At 43.5% G+C, this 17,685-nt stretch overlaps 2 long non-coding RNA genes across 2 annotated transcripts; both read left to right on the top strand.

Moving 5' to 3' along the window:
- The first annotated feature begins 2,560 nt into the window (after window positions 1-2,560).
- On the top strand, window positions 2,561-3,906 carry LOC114601346 (uncharacterized). Its single transcript, XR_013394085.1, has 3 exons — window positions 2,561-2,665; window positions 3,542-3,694; window positions 3,787-3,906. It is a non-coding gene; the product is annotated as an uncharacterized LOC114601346 (long non-coding RNA).
- A 10,762-nt stretch (window positions 3,907-14,668) lies between these two features.
- LOC114600330 (uncharacterized) lies at window positions 14,669-17,338 on the top strand. Its single transcript, XR_003707514.2, has 3 exons — window positions 14,669-14,811; window positions 16,036-16,157; window positions 17,093-17,338. It is a non-coding gene; the product is annotated as an uncharacterized LOC114600330 (long non-coding RNA).
- Window positions 17,339-17,685: the final 347 nt, after the last annotated feature.

Here is a 17,685-nt window from a genome sequence, read left to right as displayed (position 1 = left end):
AATCCGATGGGTAGACTGCAAGTATAACCAAACTTTGATTCAGTTTACTATATTTAAATGTAATAAACACAAATAAATAAAATAAAATAAAATAAAATAGTAGATAATAACCATCATGACTAGCAGGAGATGGTGTGGCAATGATGATCATGTTCAGCTGGAGTAGCCAAAGTATACAAATGTTGCCATTATAAAATAATGTCTTAATGTTTCACTCTATCTTTCAGTCTACAAATGTTTTAGTGATAACTGTAGTTAATCAATGGTTACTTAATATAAGTATTCTGCCCTGTACATTCTCATCACGTTTCTTCTTCTTCTTCTTCTTCTTCTTCTTCTTCTTCTTCTTCTTCTTCTTCTTCTTCTTCTTCTTCTTCTTCTTTTTCTTCTTCTTCTTCTTCTTCTTCTTCTTCTTCTTCTTCTTCTTCTTCTTCTTCTTCTTCTTCTTCTTCTTCTTCCCATTCCTGCAGGATGTCCCAATGAGGCTTATTTGGATTTCAATGGCTGCCTGCTTAATTAGTGTACAATATGGATACAATATGTGGTTACTCTACACCCCTTTTGTGGTAAGATAGCCCTGTGTTTCACGTGGCTTCTTAAAGCAGAGGTTATTGTTGACCTGGGAGACCTTTTCTCTGTTGAGCATCACATTTCTTCTGGGATACATTGACAGGGAACATAGGCTGGCACAGGTGTAGCCAGATCCCAAAGTAGGTAGGACACTGCTGCAAATCTCTCTCTCTCTCTCTCTCTCTCTCTCTCTCTCTCTCTCTCTCACACACACACACACACACACACACACACACACACAGAGAGAGAGAGAGAGAGACAGAGACAGAGAGAGAGAGAGAGAGAGAGAGACTCATACAAGCTTCCTTCTTAAGTTTTCCAAACAGAAAAGAGAGGGGATAGTCATAGTCAATTTCCCAATGCATCCTGTTTTAAAAGCCAGTACATGGCAAGTTACTGCTCAGTAAATAAAAGTAGAATATAGAAGGCAAAAAGGAGAGTGCTCCTTTCTCTTTGAGTCTAGATATTTAAAAAAGGGACATATTTTCCTATTTTCACTTGTGAAAGTGTGGACAAAACTTTTGTGATATTTCCTAGCAGGGGTGTCAACTTGAATACAATACGGTGTGGCAGGTAAGTCCCACCCCACATCATTGATCACAAGATGCAGTGCACACATACTGTTTGAATGGCAATGCCTATTAACTTGGGGAGGGGGTTCTGACCCCCTTAAATAGTCTATGGGAGGAGGGAAAGGGACCTCAGCCCCAAGGAGTTGGACCCTATGCCTCCTAGCTCTCAATGTGAGTGGGAGAGACATGCACACACTTTCTCTGGGCACCCCAGAATTGCCTGCAGATCCTTGGCCATCATTCAGTTGGTCCCAGGCTCTCGCATTCTGCTGCCACATGATCTCATGCCACATGAGCAGTCCTAATCTCAAGCATTTATTGTGCTTCTCCCTCAGCTCCTGCATGACTTGTTCAACATAACAACCTTTGAAGAGATGGAAGATCCAGGTTCTCAGATGTATATTGTGGCTATCACCATTGCTTTATTTCCACTTGGAGCCATTTTTGGGACCATTCCTATTGGTTTTCTAGCCAATAGATTTGGCAGGTATCGAGATGAATTTGTGACTGCTCAACGACAAGGAGAGGGAGTGGCAGGGAGAGACACAGTGAGATCCATTTAGGTCCATGGAATCATACCTGAAAACCTTTTGTCATCTGATAAAGCTTTGTTTGAAGGTAGTCAGAACATGCCTACCAATTGCAAGATAATCCCACCAGTGCTGTTTTGATCAATTTGGTACTTAAGACATCATCTAACATACACCAGCAGATTTTCTAATATACAGCTGTGGAAGAACCCAGAAGTTAGTGGTAGAACACATGTTTACATTCAGAAGATCCCATTTTCTCTCATCATCATCCCTCAATTAAGAGATTTTATCTAGCACAGCAGAAGGTTTCTAGCTCTGGTGGAAATATATGAGCAATGCCTCCTGATATTTATTAAGATAAAGAAAGTGTGTGAGTAATTTTACAGTGCTTGGGTATAGACGTTTCAGGGCATTCCATGGGTCCTTGTTTCCTCCCATTCCTCCCCGAGGGCCTTCTGGCATTGCGAGAAGCAAAGCTACAGGGAACCAGGCAGAGGGCCTTCTCGTTAGTGGCACCCACCCTGTGGAACGCCCTCCCATCAGATGTCAAAGTGATAAATAACTACCTGACATTCAGAAGACATCTTAAGGCAGCCCTGTTCAAGTTTTTAATCTGTGATATTTTAGTGTATTTTTGGTTTCTATGAAAGCTGCCCAGAGTGGCTGGGCGAACCCAGAACCCAGCCAGATGGGCGGGGTACAAATAATAAATTATTATTATTATTATTATTATTATTATTATTATTATTATTATTAGATTAGGAGATTCCTCTAATCCTATAGCTGCTCTCCCCCCTTTGCTGCTTTGATGGTATCATATATTGGCATCTTCCCACCTCACCGCCCCCTTTCACTGTCTTTTCAGGAGAGGTGCTGTGAAGATAACGACCTTTTTGAGTCTGATCCCTCCTGTCCTATTGGCTGTTGGTGATACCGTAGATATCCATGAATTCACAATTGCTGTACGTTTCTACACTGGGATATGCACAGGTGAGTCAAGGTCCCAGGATTAGTAGTTTGGCATAGAATTCATGTTGTTAGTTTGAGCCGAGCAGAGACACTGAGCAATAGTTTGTTTCCACAAAAGAGGGAGGATGGGCTGCCAAAGAACCAAGTAAAGCAGTATCAGTGTGTCCCATTTTCACAAACATCTCCCTAATTGACTTTGGAAACCAGTGTTGTGGCTCAGATAGGCCACCAAGGATGAAGAAACTGGTAGAGGTGGCATTGAAACTCTATAGGACTGTGAGTTGGAAAATGGATTTTTGTAAAATACGAAAAGAGGAATCGCTGTGCAGAATTATTATTATTTAAATATAAGTATGGGATGTCCCAAGGCCTTGGGTTAATTGGTATACTAATTATTGTACCAACAAATACACCACCATGGAGGTTGTTTGACCGTAGTTTCCATCCATCGCAGCCAATAGCTATTCCATGGCAACTAGACAGAGAATTGTACATGAATTGTAGTCCACTACTATCAGTTTGGCTTGTCCTGCTACCTTAATAGTGGCCAACACTATTAGTTTGAATTAAATGATTTAATGCCATTTCTCAGAGATATACAGGCTCTGGGCAAGTTCCAACAAAAGAAAATTCCCAAGTTGAGAGGCAGCTACTGAGAACACCAGTCCGTACGCCCTTGTGGGGGCCGGTTTGGTTCAGAGCTACAAGTGGATGGTGTTGCCATATCTATGGTGTGAGATGTGAAATGTCGGTGACATTTTGCAGAATTCTACAAAAGAACAGCTTGGCAACATGAGATATGACTTGCACGGCCTACTGGAGCCTCAGGGTTGTTCATACATTTTGCACATATCACATGTTCATTGTGATTTGTCTGCTTATTTATCAACTAAATAGGACTAATCTCCGTTGTTGTTCCTCTGTATCTTGGAGAGATCGCCCCTGGAAGCGTGAGGGGAGCTATCGTCATGATGCCCCAGCTATTTTATGCTTTGGGCATCTTTGCGGGTCAGCTACTTGTTTTTGAAGAATTATTTAAGATGCGAGAAGGTAATTAAGAGAAATTAATCCTTTGGCTTATACGAGATCAGACACATGGCCACAGTTTCTCCACATTGTCGTCACTCTATCTTCTTGCACAGGTTACGTGATTGTGATGGGCATTTCTGGGGTCATGCCAATTTTTCAGATCATACTACTACCCTTCTTTCCTGAAAGTCCGAGGTATCTGCTCATTCAGAGGAAGAATGTAGAGAGTGCAAGGGAAGGTACGATACTCTGAATTGTATTGAGATTTCTAGTTGTGAGCATCATACATAGCCATGAGAATGCATCTGGCTGAAGAGACATCACCCACCATTGGCCAGAATAATGACCTCTCCCCATTCTAGCATTTTGAAATAATTGCTTATATTCCCATGTTATTAATTTAGAACCAACCACATCCATGTCATTACAATGTGCACACATATGAAATATTAGTGTAAATGGTTATACACATGTTTATGGCCACTGGGCTTCCAATGGCTCCTAGTAATGACGGTGATACATTACCTCTACTATTAGAGGCTGTTGTTTTGTTTTAGTTTTTATAGTCTTGCTGTTCAGCAGGTGCTGGATGTTTGGAAAATATACAATAAAGCTGCAATGAGACAACTAATTCATAAAATGTATATAAATCACCAATAAAAATATTTAAGTAGGAACTGAGTAAAATACTGCTTCAATCAGCAATGTCACTGCCCACCCCCAACCCCACCTCAAAAGAAGTCTGGACAAGGAAATGGTGTCTGCATGACATACATAGCCATGAGAACCCATCAGGCTGAAGAGTTGTTTTTTTTCCAAGTTGATGGAGTTGCAAACAGATTTTTTTCTGGAAGCAGTTGACATGGAAATGAATGCTAACCTTCTGCTAGATATCCAGAAGAGACCTTTAAGTTGTGGGAAGGATCACATTAATTGTGGAAATTATCAGTTAAATAAATGCCTGGAAGTGGAATAAAGTACAGTCTGAATGCAGCCGAATGTGCAAAATGATTGCTGACTCCTCCCCACTACTGCCTACTGGGTTCCCCCACTCTCCAAGTTTTAGTTTCATTTGTAGGTGACTTCCATTTTCTGAAAAAAGTCCCTTTTTTCTCTTTTCTTTGAATAGCTTCCTTAACTCCGTTCATTCACCACAGTGACATCTCCTTGGCCCTGTTAGATATTATTACCAATCAGAGTTGTATATTCTAGCTGAACATTTATGCTGACCATTTTAAATAACTTCCAGACATTCTAAAGAGATTTGACCCTCTGGACTTCCCCTTTCCCGCTTCCTTCTTAACAATATCCTCATTCTTCTGAGACTCTTATTCTACTGAATTCAAATACTTTCTGCCTCTGTTCCCATGCAGAACTGAAGGTGCTGAGAGGCAAGGATGATGTGGAGAATGAAATAGACGAACTCCGTCAGGAGGACCTCTTTGAGAAAGCAGAAAAGAACATGACTGCTGTTAAACTGCTATCATCCCCAAACCTGAGATTTCAGGTCATCACCACAGTTCTCTTGACAAGTGGTGCACAGCTTGATGGCATTGGTGCGGTAAGTAAGGCAATGCCCCCCTTAAAAAAAAATGTTTGGAGGTGGAGTCAGGTAAATGAGGGCTCATAATGTTTAATGGCTGTGGCACCAATTATCACTGCTTGTCTCTAGGCACAGCAGATTATTTCTACTCAGTGAACTACTCTGTGGGTTTTGTTGGGACTTCAATGTCCATCAGTCATAGCTAGGAGCTGCTGTTCAATAGGACCTGGAGAACCACAAGTTCTCCATCCATGCACAAGTTATAGTCAGGCTCTAGGGGAAATATGGTATTGCCTGGGAGTAAAGGTTTGACTGCTACAGAGCACTAAGATCAGTTTGGTTTAAACTTGAATCATGCAGTGGAAAAGATTATCACTGGGCTTTCTGAAATTTTGAGTGTACGACATTATTTGTGTGCCAAGACCCCATGACCTTGCAGTTCCTTAAGGGTGATTAATCAGACAAGACAACAGCATATGGTTTTATGGGATCAAATAGGCCACAACTTTTACTGGTTACAGATGTGAGTGGTTTGACATAGGCATTGGGTGAAACCAAACTATATTATATTATATCATGCCAGCCCAACTGCTGGGAGTGTGTCTAAAGAGAAACCACTATTAGGGGAAGACCTATGACCTACATCAAACAGGGGTACCCCCCCGAGTGTGGTATCCCCCCCCCCAAGTGTGGAGGAGTAGGAGTGGTGTGGCCCTAGACCTCATCTGGGCTTCATACAGAAGCCACTCCACCTCGGCTTACCCAGAGTTCTCCTTAGCATTTACAGTTGGGGCTGAGATAAGCTTCAACCCTTACAAGCATCAACCATTCACTGTAAGCAGTAACTGAGCTCTAAGTAGACCAAGAGCTGTATATGCCAACTTTCTATGATTGGGATGTTGGAAAACTTGCCCCCTTGGGAGAGGCTGGCCCCTCTCCCAGGCTCCCAGGGTTTGTTTGCCGGTGATCTACCCTGACTGACATCCCCGCAGTCCAGGGAGATCTTGATAGGCGACATCTCCCTGTGTAGAAGATGCACACACCCCCTTCTTCCTTGCATACCATCAGGAGAAAGAAGATAGTCAGAAAGTCTATTACATCTCATTTATTTCTGACTGTACAAAAGAACAAAAAAACATGTCCGTTCTCTCAGACTCCACCAAGCAACAGACTGAGACTTCCTTTACACAAGCAACAGGAAGGTCTCATATTACACTGAGAACAAATCCCTGTGAATCCTGTGAACTGCCGTGTACATCCTGTTCCACGGTCAGGCACATCATGTGATGTAAACATCGAGCTGCTTGTTTGCAGCTGCGTAGTACTCATATTTCAATATCCTCCCCCATATGAATCGACTTTAGCTGCGAACAAAGCTTTATCCAGAGAAGAAAACAAACAGTTGTTATACACGTAACAATCCCCTGTTGTTTCAGTTCCAGTTTTGGAACTACCTGCCACTGGTTTCACCAGTGTAACTCTCTGGTTGTCTGTTTTCCAAGGAATGAGAGCTTCCGCATTACCTTGGCTAAGGAAGGTAGTGTTACGCTTACAGCAGGCACTGTAACTGTTCAGCGGTTTGGCTTCACTCACCTACCCACCCCAAGGCATATGTGAGACAGATGGATGCCAACTATTGCATCGTGGACTGGGGCTCAGAGCTACTGTGTAGATGCCCAAGTTTTGGTGCCTTCTGCAGTAGTGATGTATGGAAGTGAGAGCTGGACCATAAAGAAGGCTGATCACCAAAGAATTGATGCTTTTGAATTATGGTGCTGGAGGAGACTCTTGAGAGTCCCATGGACTGCAAGAAGATCAAACCTATCCATTCTGAAGGAAATCAGTCCTGAGTGCTCACTGGAAGGACAGATCCTGAAGCTGAGGCTCCAGTACTTTGGCCACCTCAGGAGAAGAGGAGACTCCCTGGAAAAGACCCTGATATTGGGAAAGATGGAGGGCACAAGGAGAAGGGGATGACAGAGGACAAGATGGTTGGACAGTGTTCTCGAAGCTACCAGCATGAGTTTGACTAAACTGCGGGAGTCAGTGGAAGACAGGAGTGCATGGCGTGCTCTGGTCCATGAGGTCACGAAGAGTCAGACACGACTAAATGATGAAACAACAACAAAGTCCAGCATCTTGTTCCCCACATTCGCCAACCAGATGCCTAAGGAAACCCTAAACAGGATTCTTCAGTTCCTCAATATCTTGAGTCACCACCAGTTGCTCCTTCATTTCATATTAGACTATTATTTAGATATAATCTGGATGTCTGACAGTTGACAGTTAAGTCCAGTCACGAACGAATATAGGGTTGTGGTGCTCATCTCGCTTTACTGGCCAAGGAAGCCGGCGTTTGTTCGCATACAGCTGTCAGGTCATGTGAGCAGCATGACTAAGCCACTTATGGTGAAACCAGAGCAGCACTCAGAAACATTTTTTACCTGCCCACCGGAGCGGTACCTATTTATCTACTTGCACTTTGACATGCTTTCGAACTGCTAGGTTGGCAGGAGCTGGGACCAAACAACGGGAGCTCACCCCGTTGTGGGAATTCGAGCAACCAACCTTCTGATTGGCAAGCCCTAGACTCTGTGGTTTAGACCACAGCGCCACTCGCGTCCCTTACCATATATATACCACTGGTATATTTCTTTGGTTTTAACTTGGTTGTATTATGGATTTTAATATGGTGGTAAGCTGTTCAAAGGCCCAAGTTAATGGTTGGTATGCTGATAATTTAATAATATGCTGGATCAGGCTGGTGGCCTAGCAGAGAGCCAGTGTGGTGTAGTGGTTAAGAGCGATAGACTCGTAATCTGGGGAACCGGGTTTGCGTCTCCGCTCCTCCACCTGCAGCTGCTGGGTGACCTTGGTCTAGTCACACTTCTCTGAAGTCTCTCAGCCCCACTCACCTCACAGAGTGTTTGTTGTGGGGGAGGAAGGGAAAGGAAAGGACTAGGGAAAGGTTGACCAAGACTAGACTATTGATTATTTTTTTCTGATTTCAGGTGTACTATTTTGTAGATATAATCTGGATGTCTGCAGGGGGGCAAGAAAAAATGCTCCGGTACCTTCGTATGGTATTAATTGCTGCTGGCACAATCGCACTCTTGATCACGGTAAGCCTTTTCTACTTCTTTGTCTCTTTCCTTTTGAATCTTAAAACTCACTGTTCTTCAAAGGAAATAAATTTAAGTTTCACAGTCTCCCCCCGTCCACAACAGCCCCATGAAAAATAAACATTTTTTTAATTATAGTATTATGAGTGTTCTCTGAGCATTCTTTGTCAGAGAGCCATAGTTATTTACACACAGTACCTGTATTCTAGTATGCATTGGAAGTTATCCAAAGGGGTAAAAAAATGAGCTTGAACATTCTGTTTTTGCATCAAAAATAATTTTGCTTATTTGTTTCTTTCATTTTGGAGGATACATTCCTATTCACTAAGTGAAACACTTGTTTTCATTCCATTAGTGAATTTATGTGGAGGGGTAATAAGATAAAAAGTATCGAGACAATTGAATTTCAAATCTAGACTAACTGTAAGGAGAAGCCCCTACTGCAGAAGAACCAAAGTTCTCAAAATTCCCTTAAGAAAGTCCAATTAAATTTAAATTGTCTGTGGTAAAGATATACCCTATAAGCTGCAATTCTATACAACAGGGGAAACCAATCTGTTGTTCTTCAGATACTGCGACTTTTTGAACAACTGAACTTTATTACTTAATTTATTTATTACTGACTTACTGAACTTTCTCTACACCTTTTCCTCATCCAGCTGGCTGGAGCTGATGGGAGTCCTTAAGATTTAGGGAGTACCATGTTGGCTAAATGTGAAAACGCAAAGCCACACAATGCTTCAATAGCTGTTGTTTATATGTGGATTCCTCCATAGTGAAGAGTATCTTCATTCAGATATGACCGAGAACTATAATTCCTTAGGGACACGTATTTTTAGCAGAATGCTGGTATCATCAGTCAACATCACACATGGCAGTAGCACAGTTTGATATCATTTACTACCACTACAAACTACAAACGATAAACAACATTATACAGCATTACTTCAACACGAAAACACAACTATCCTGTCTTAGATGCCTACAGAAAACTTTTTATTATTATTTCAGAAAGTCTGCTTTATTTGAAAATTTTGCTGATTTTATCTGTGCTCTGTTGATCATTATTTTATATTTTTAATGTACACCATTTAGATATTTTAATTTTGATTAAGAATAATAATGTAAATTAAATTAAATACTACAGTGATTTCACTTGTGCACTTGATGAGAATTGCTCATAAAAAAACGTTCTCCAAGGCAGGATTGTCCTGAGAAGTGTAGGAATAAAATACATCTGGTCCTTTTAAGTACTTGGGGTTTTCCTCTCTTCCCTTTGTCTACTATAGTTTCGCCCCTCACTCCTGGTTTTGTGGTCTGTTTCTACCAGAGTCCAACCCACACCACATAACACCACTGGCTTTTAAAATTTTATTAGCATTTTTATCCCACCCTTCTTCCAAGGAGCATGGGGCATTCTCATTTTATACTCCAAACAATCGAGTCTAACACTACTTACTACACACCTCATTGCTCTCATAACAGGAACATTGAAAGATTCTTGTTGGAGACTCTAGAAGAGAAAAAGGCCCATCTAGTCCAGAATCCTGTTCTCAGAGGGTGTGAAGTTATGTTGAAAAATATCCCCCAAATACATAATTAGGTTACACAGTGGTACGTCCAGTTACAGACGCTTCAGGTAACAGACGTGTCAGGTTACAGACTCCGCTAACCCAGAAATAGTACCTCGGGTTAAGAACTTTGCTTCAGGATGAGAACAGAAATTGTGCGGCGGCAGCGAGAGGCCCCATTAGCTAAAGCGGTACCTCAGGTTAAGAACGGACCTCCAGAACGAATTAAGTTCTTAACCAGAGGTACCACTGTACAGCATTAGCTTGCTTACACTGACACTATCAATGAACTCTTAAAAGGTATCTGAAGAAGTGTGCATGCACACGAAAGCTCATACCAAGAACTAACTTAGTTGGTCTTTAAGGTGCTACTGGAAGGAATTTTTTTTGTCTTAAAAGGTTAGTTAGTCAGGACTTGCCTATAGAGAAGCCACACTGATATGTTCATCCATATGCTTCCTAATATTAGCTTTAATAATGCTTTCTACCAGTTTTACAGGAACCAATATAAGCTAACTTATGTTGAATTGTATTTTCCTGTATCTCCTTTCCTCCTCTTTATATTGTCTAGATGTATCTCGCTGATTCTAAGGGACATAGGTATCTGCTTCTGATTGGCTTTGCGATGTGCAGCATCGTCTGTGTTCTGTTAACCTTGGCCCTGGAACTGGAGGTTTGTAATTGAGAGTTGAGAATCACCAAATGGCCTGTCATTTAGCCCCATTCTTGCTCCCCCTATACTCCGTGCTATGTAATAGCAATAAAGTGGAAGTTGACTGTATATGCTGATGGGTACATATGTAGAAGGAGACTTGAGAGAAAAGTTATTTTGGTTTATACAATTCATTTGGATTTTGTGCAAAGGCTTGAAGGGAATGGCTAAGAATGGACATAGTCTCCCATCTGTGAAAGTCATATGGATGTTGCAAGACAACTCAGAGAGATGGAGATCTTGGTGTTCTGTCTCACCTGCTGTTTTCAATTGGCCAGCAATTCTAGCCAAAGTGGTTGCTGTCCCATTGATGTTAAGAGTCCAACTCCCATCAGGCCCAACTAACATGGAAAGTGGTGAGGGATGATGTGAACCGTAGTCTAGCAACATTGACTATCCCGGCACTAGATAAGGGGCACCTGTTAATATCATATGTACATAACTAAAATGCAACCTACTTTCTCTAACAGGACACCATTGACGAGATGGCGTATGTCAACCTATTTTTAGTGCAAGTATTTGTCATAGCACACGCCATTGGGCCAGGTAATTGCTCACATTATGTTCTGATCCCCTTAAGTGATATGCAAGATATTAATTGGATAAAGGAATATTTGAGTTCTATGGTGAAACTGTGATCCATGTCATGAACCCTTTCTTTCCACCAAGGTCCACTTCCAAATGTAATTGTGGTGGCAATGTTCCTTCAGTCGTCACGGGCCTCAGCCTTTGTGATTGCGGGATTTGTGCAGTGGTTCACACACTTTCTTATGATGATGGTGTTCCTTCAAATTGTGGTGAGTGATATTGATAGTCAGCTTGATGCAGGGAGCAAGGTTTGCGTCAGTGAGCTACATCCATCTCTGTTCCTCACCATTATCCACCCACCCAGCCCTCGGGTAAAACCCAAGATATGAAGCCATAACCTCAGATGGATGGATTTGTCAGCATTCTTGTCTTGTGCTTTGTTCAATGTGAATATTAAGGCATCTTGAAGATGTGCATATTTTCTAATAATGTTCAAACAATCTGAACAATATTCAAATGCCCAGTTGGCCATGAAAACCACTGCTTAGCCTTGAGCATATTGCTCTTGCTTTCAGGAAAGGAGCCATAGTTTTGTATGCAGAAAGTCCCAGACCTGATCTCTGGTATCTCCTGGAAAAGACCTCTCTCTAAGGACCTGCTGCCAGGCAGTGTTCTGAACTGGTTGGACAAGTTGTCTGACTCCGTACAAAGCAGTTTCATGTGTTCATCTTTGTCTGCTGTCAGGTGGTCTGAGCCTTAACCAGGAACTGCTTTAGCCAAAGGGTCAGAGCTACTGTAGACTGTATGTGCTCAAGCCCACTACAGATATGGAAGGGAATAAGGAGTATGTAACTTCAGCTTCTGTCAGTGGCATAGCGTGGGTTGCTGGTGCCCAGGACGGGGCAAGTGTTGCAACTCTCTGAACTGGGCATTGGTCAGTCTCTTTGCTGGCCAGCATCTAATCAAGGGATCTAATCAATCTCTCCTTGCAAAGTAGTCCCAACTTGGGTGTAGAGATAAGGCAGAGAAATGCAAAGCCAAGAGCACCGCTGTGTTGCCTTGCCCTCCTGTCCTTGGAAAAAGGTGTTCTGGGCAACAAACGTGGCTCCATAATTGCCTTTCCCCCTTCCTCTTCCTCCCTCCCTCCTTGGTGGGCTCACTAAAACCGCCCTTCCCCTCTCCTTCTCGGTCAGCCCAGGGGTGGGGCATGTGGGGGTATCCCTTCACCAGCCGTGAGGAGAAGAAGACGCTGCTGTCGATGCGCCCCATAACCCCAGCCTGGGTGTGGCTTGCCTCCCCACAGCTCCCGCCTTGAGGTGGGAGCCTGTTGTGGCAGCGCCTGGTTGCTCTCCTTCAGAAATTTTCTCCAGGACCATGCACCACCTGCCCCCACACTATGCCACTGGCTGCTGGGATTGGTAGAATGTGTGAAGCCTCTGAGTTTACTACTCTACATAAGAAATCTTCCAGCCTACTGCACACATCTCAATCCTCTACTTCCAGTAGTTGAGTGGGTTGCAGGATACACACTTCTTATATCATCAAACCTTGTGCTTGTGTACCCTAAGCTCAAAAGAACAGCTGCTGTTGGAGGAAGTAGCAATATACAGTCATCACTTGGTTTCCCCACTCTCTAGCAGTAGTGAGGCAAGCAAGCTGACCCCTGCTGCTACGATCCATCTTACCTGTAGAAGGGCTCTTTTTGTAGAGCATGAAGAAGTAGCCAGCAGTTCACCACTGAAAACTCCTCTGGTCAAAGCTAAAGGGTTTGGGGATGGCTGTTTGTTGAATGTAGTGGAGAAGACCATCCTTGAGGAGGTACTCACTCTTAGGTATAGGTGAGATGATCACATTTAACAATGGTCCTGATAGCTCCTCCAAGCAAGACAGGAGCAGCATTTTGGACGGTGGCATGGGCAGGGGCTCGTGATCCCCCCCTGCAATATCCTCCAGCTTATCCTATGCCAGAAACTCAGGCTGAGGATAGAGAGTCAGAAGGAGCCTCAATGAAGTGTCAGCAGAGCACCGTGTAGAACACGTGTTTCCCAACCTTTTTTTGGCCATGCCCCACCTAAGCATCTGTAAAATCCTGATGCTCCCCCCACTTGACATATTACTCTTATTATTCTAAAAGTGAAGTCATATTCACATGTTAAAATAGTTAATATCTATTCACTGTTAATAATTCATTCTAAAATTGCCCCCCCCCCTAAAATTCAAATTGCCTCCCTGTCGGGTGTGTGCCCCATGATGGGAACTACAAGTCTAGAAGCACTTTGAGCTCCTGGGTGGGGGGAGGATCCCAGAATGATATGTGTGCAAAATATGGATGAATACAATTCTCTATTATGCTCAAGTCTGTCCTTTTCATCTCCAGGTAAAAATCGGGACCTACAGCTTCCTTATGTTCTTCCCTTTCTGTGGAGGCCTGTTTTTTTTCCTCTTCAAGAATTTCCCAGAAACCAAGAATAGGACCTTTGTGGATATTAGAAGAATCATAGCACTCCAGAAGCTTAGGAAGACCAAACTTAAGAAACCGACAGAAAAGTAGAAACTTGGGAAGCAACCCATGCAGTTTATTTATTAAATTGTGTTTAATAATGATTCAAGAGAGCCCTTCTTGCTATCCTTTACTTGTCTTAGCCCAGTTGACATACTTATAATAGCAGTTTCCCTCCTGGTTTGAAGGCACAGCCTTTATTTTAATGTTTATCTCCCCCCTCCCTCTATATCCAGGCTATTCTGTGAACGTAGGTAGATTTCAACAAAGCAGAAGATCTAAACCTCACTAGCTACCACCCTTCCAGGTCTTAGTAGCTGTTTGTGAACATTGTGTGAACAATATTCTGGGTGGTCTGAAGCACATACAGCTCTGGGACAGACTGCAGCTCAATGGCTGCAATTGCAGCTTGGGAATGTGAAAGAGGCTTTGCAAGTCTGATTGGAAACCTGTGAGGAGAGAGAGGGAGATGCTTAACTCATACTGAAGAAGCCTTAAATCAGAGATGAGGAAACAAGTGACCCTCTAGAGATGTTATTAGACTGAAGGTCCATCATCCCAAGCCAGCAAGGCCAGTAGTCATGTATGATGGGACTTGGGGTCCAAGAGGCTCCCCAATCTTGGCTTAACTCAGGCTGCCCATATATACCAAGGGTGTACATCCACTTTGAATGAAGTCTCAATCTGGAGCTAAAGCAGCCTGCTTTGGGCATATTCAGACTGCTTCTAAAGTGAAGCCACTGCAGTCTAAAGCAAATCAGCCTGATTCCAAAGCTTCAGAGCTCTGAAGAGCAGTTAGAAGCAATTGTTGTTTCACCTCTGGCAGCAAAATATTTTGAGACGGTCCTGCCTGCTGTCATTGCTGAAAAGCCTGCATTGGAACAGAAACAGTCATTTTGCCACTATGCTATTCTTACTTTCTCACACCAGTAATTAATCCACATTAAATGATTGTGAGAGTACGATTCTAAACCAGTCTCCTTTGTACACAGTGATTATGCATCATCTTGGTTCTCAACTGTCAACTGTTTCTTCTAGAACCTTCCAACATCCTCCCCCAATTGGCTCCTGCAACACTGCTAAGAGTTCCATTTGGCTTATTTCAAAAGAATTTAGGGTGTGGCTCAATTATTCTTCAACTTGCCGGTAATAGAAAACGACTGTAAGTTTGAGTGCTTTTTGCCTGCTCACCCTCAAATATTTCTATCAAAACTCCCCTACAGAGGTTGGGGTGGCCACCTCCTCATCCTGACCCTTCCAGGGAGGAAGAAGAGGAAGACAGTATAGATTTACAACAGGGGTTTGAGGGAGGTCGCAGCTCAGAGGTAGATGAGGGGGAAAGCTGTGAAATCATAGGAGAGCTGGAACACCACCCAGCTGACACGGCTTTAGAAAGCATCCCAGACCCTCCATCTCCCAGAACCTGGCGAGCCTTAAAAGTAGGAGAGCAAAGAGCTCAAAGACACAGGGCACGTAGCAGCACCTATAGAGGAGATGATGAGAATGACAATTGAGGAAGTGGTAGGGGGGTGGAGATTCATTCGGGACAACGCCATTATCCAAGAAGCTGGGTTCTATAGCCTCTCTCTGTGAAGATTGAAATAAAGAAGGACGGTAAGAAATGTTTCCTTGTCTTTATGATTTCCTGGGCAACCAGCCGGGAACTGTGGACAGCATCCTGACATTGTAGCTTCATTATCTCTGGGGGAGAGGCTCTGGGTGGAAGCTATTTAAACCTACCCTGCCCACTTTCTGAACACTTTGCATTCTGGAGCATTTATTGGTGTTTCCTGTTTTTGTCCCCCTCCCCCCAGCAGACAGAGGAGTGTGTCTGCCATGGATTCAGCTTGGTTTCTATGTCCCCCCCCCTTTCATTTCCGCTTGGTATTTTGGACTTGCCATTTGTTAATTTGGGGTTTTCTATGGTATTTAAAATTTCTAGGATGGCATACCCTCCAACATGCTGGGTCCCAAAAGTTGGGCGTGACTAGTTTGAGATCTTGGAGCCCCAAAGACATGTTTTTTTCAGGGCCGTACTCTGGCAGCACAACACGGCAGCCAGAAACCCATGTTTTGGGGCACTGCACAAGATCACAGCCCCATTTTTATTGGGGTGAGATCCCAGCGCCAAAAATGGCTGCACGAAAAAATGGGATGTGCTGGTGGGACAAATGTGGAAAGACTAGTGTAGTCCCAGAAGTCATGGGGAAAACATGAAAAGCAGCTGACACACAGAGAGAGATGAAGAAGGACCACAGAATGTTTGCAGTCTTTGCATAGCCTCAGTAATGAAAAAGGCAGCTAGTGGAAAAACCTCAAGCTAAGAGGTCTGAGATTAAGAGTGCAAAGCACGAGCTACAAATTGAATCTTGACTTGATGTTTCAGTTCATTCAGCTGCAGCTGAACCAATAAGGTTGCCCTAGAAGCAGCTGTTTCTGATGTGATACTGGTGGATACGGCACTGGAGACCCAACAGGACCTCACTGTGGCTGTGAACCCTAGTCCAGGTGAGTACACAACCTAAGCAACTACATAGTAATGACCTGGTTGACCGCCATCACCCTGCCCAGAAGTGGGGAACAGTCAGTATAGGTCTTATACAATACCACAAGGATTCTCCAGGTGATGAGTGGGAAATAAGAAACAATAGAGCTCCCTTTAGAGGCTACTTGTAAGTAGGTTTGGAGGAATGCTACAGGCCTGGCTGCCACGTGAACTGAGGTAGGAGACAATTCATCTGACCTTGATCCTTCAGCAGCTGTTAAGAAGGGTGCCATCCCATTTGGTGAGATGTTCAACTCTTTGAGAGTACATATCCAAGAAAATGATGTAGAGGAGAGAATGCATAAAGGCCTTTCTTCACCTAGGCCTTTGGCTAATTAAACAATCTATGGACGTAATCAAGGCAATAGCAGCACATGAACTCTCTACAGCTTCGGGCTTTGTTGAAATGTTCAAATAATCAGTGTTCAAGGACCAAAGCAATTGCTTCCCACAATATTTCAACTCAAAAAAGATGTGGTGATGGCCACTGGGGTAGTGGCAAATCAGTGTAGGAGACCCCCATAACCACCCTCCTAGGCATGGCCAAAAATGTAGGCTTCTTCATTGTCCTAAATTTCCCTTCCACTGTACCACTGGTGGTAACCCTTAGATTAGAGGACCTTTTGAGAGTGGAGGTGGGGATTAAGGAGCTCATGGAGGAGGCCAGGTCTTTCAGTGACTGCTAGCCCTAATGCATAAATGGAACAACTTCAGAGGCTGTAGAGCAGGGACATGTTGCAAGACACAAAATAAAACAAAAGCACAGCCAGTCACACTTCCATGCCTTGATTGTAACCTTCGTGCAGATATCTGGCAGGCTGCTGCTGGAATTGCAATGCTGGTCTGATCCTGTTCTGTACTTATGTTCTGTCAACAGCACTCTCCTATTCTCTAACAGGTCAGCCATTTCCCCCGACTCTCAAAAAGAAACCATGAAGAAAACACAGGTGGCATCCAAAGCACCCAGAACACCCAAAGCACCTGCTGCACCCGCTGCACCCGCTGCACCCACTTCACCCACTTCACCCAGGAAACCCAGTGCACCAAGTAAACCCAGTAAACCCAGTAAACCAAGTGCACCCAATGAAGCCAGTGAACCCAGTGAACCCAGTGAACTCAGTACACCCATTGCACCCATTGCAGCAACCAGTCGTGAGGTGAGCTTGAAGAATCTATAGAATCCACTGAGTTTATAAAAACTGAAAACCCATGTTGTTATGTAATTGTTTCCCAAGGTTCAGACAGGGATGTAAACCAATTGTACGATATAGCATACAGTACTTTAGGTGGCATTCAGACTTCTGGAGCAATCCAAACCCAAGCAGAGTAGCAGTAGGGCAAGATGAAGCTGCCTAGTTCCTCCATCATTGCTGGCTGGATCAGAAGGCTGGGGGGAGGAAAAAGCCTGCTCTGTATTACCTCACCCTGGAGATAACCTGGCATTTGGGCATAGATGAGGCCAGATGCCATCAAGCGACAGCAGTAGGGCCA

Source organism: Podarcis muralis, chromosome 8 (genome assembly GCF_964188315.1).
Source record: "Podarcis muralis chromosome 8, rPodMur119.hap1.1, whole genome shotgun sequence".
Classification (NCBI taxonomy): domain Eukaryota; kingdom Metazoa; phylum Chordata; class Lepidosauria; order Squamata; family Lacertidae; genus Podarcis; species Podarcis muralis.
Note: the sequence above shows the minus strand (reverse complement) of the source record. Positions and strands in the feature narration are given on the sequence as shown.